Below are 1,647 nucleotides of genomic sequence, written 5' to 3'. Positions count from 1 at the left end.
TTTGCCACCATCTGGCTAGTTTCATGTTTAGTTGTAAAAGCCTCCACCCATCCTGAAAAAGTATCCACCATGACTAGCAAATACTTGTACCCACACTTTCCTGGCTTTACCTCAGTGAAGTCTATCTCCCAACTTCTTCCTGGGCCCTCCCCCTCTCCCAGATACCTGTCGGGTGGAGCCCCTTTGGGGCTGGTCTTAGCTTTGCACACCTCTTGCATCCCCCCGTGATCTGACGTGCGGCCTCGTTCTGGTGTGGAAATACCAACTGTGCATTCTGAAAAAGACTGAGCAACTTCTTCCAACCTAGATGGGTGGATCTGTGTAGGTTGGTGTGCATGTATATTCCTAGTACTTCTGGTAAGATCAGTCTACCTTCCCGGTCCCTACTCCAATCTCCCTCCCCAGGCTTTTCTCTCAGAGCTTGTTTTCTTATCCACTCAATGTCCCGTGGGGAATAGTCAGGTCTGGGGGGTAAGGTGGGTAGTTCAGGTATGGGTACGTCTAGAGCTGCCAGCACAATGGGGTCTAAGAGAGCTACCCTCCTGGCCTCTGCATCAGCAAAGTTGTTACTAATAGCCTCAGGAGTCTTTCTGGACTGGTGCCCAGGCACATGTATAACTGCCACCGCCCTCGGCTTTTCCACAGCTGCTAACAGTCTTTGGACTTCCTGCAAATTCTTCAGCTCCTTTCCTTCTGCGGACTGGAATCCTCTTTCCCGATAGATGGCGCCATGTACATGCACAGTGCCAAAGGCATACCTGCTATCTGTATAAATGTTAGCTCGCTTGCCTTCTGCTCTCTCCAGTGCCTCTGTGAGAGCAATAAGTTCCACCTTCTGGGCCGAGGTGCCAGGGGGCAAGGCTGCACTCCAAATGACTTCCCCCTAGTGTGTCACTACCGCTGCTCTGGCTCTTCTGACCCCATCCTGCACGAAGCTACTTCCATCTGTATACCAGTCCAATTCACTATTTTGCAGCCACGTGTCTCTCAGATCTGCCCATATCTGGATGATTTCAGAGAGAACGTCTCTACAGTCATGGATGGGGGTTGACAGGTCTGGGTCTGGCAGGAGAGTGGCAGGATTCAGGGTCGCTGGGGCCAAGAAGGTGATTCGAGGAGAGTCCAGCAGGAGCCCTTGGTAGTGGGTGAGCCTGGCATTTGTCATCCATTTCCCTGGAGGGTGCCTGAGAATCCCCTCCACAGTATGCGGGGCTGTCACCCCCAGGTCCTGGCCAAAGGTCAGCTTGTCAGCTTCCTTTACCAGTAGGGTGATGGCTGCCAAGATGCACAGGCAAGATGGCCATCCCGAGGCCACTGGGTCCAGCCACTTGGACAAGTAAGCCACCGGTCTCTTCCACGGGCCTAGTTGCTGGGCCAGGACTCTTTTGGCCACTCCCTTTTTTTTAATCTATAAACAAAATGAAGGGTTTTTCTGGGTCTGGCAGAGACAAGGCGGGGGCCTGGAGAAGAGCTTTTTTTAATCTGTTAAATGCTTTTTGTTGTTCCTGACTCCACCTCCAATCCGGTCCTTTTTTGGTGGCTTCATACAGTGGATGGGCTATCTCTGCATACCCTGGGATCCAGAGTCTGCAAAACCCAGCTGAGCCAAGGAATTCCCTCACTCCCCGGGGAGAGGAGGGCACAGGG

At 52.6% G+C, this 1,647-nt stretch overlaps 1 protein-coding gene across 1 annotated transcript in view; it reads right to left on the bottom strand.

Moving 5' to 3' along the window:
* The window catches only part of Scd5 (stearoyl-CoA desaturase 5), a 202,228-nt gene that overhangs the window by 90,125 nt on the left and 110,456 nt on the right, over positions 1 to 1,647 (bottom strand). The window lies entirely within an intron of this gene.

This window comes from Nannospalax galili, unplaced genomic scaffold, assembly GCF_000622305.1.
Source record: "Nannospalax galili isolate Female #2095 unplaced genomic scaffold, S.galili_v1.0 scaffold763, whole genome shotgun sequence".
NCBI lineage: Eukaryota > Metazoa > Chordata > Mammalia > Rodentia > Spalacidae > Nannospalax > Nannospalax galili.
This window is presented reverse-complemented; position numbering and strand designations above follow the sequence as displayed.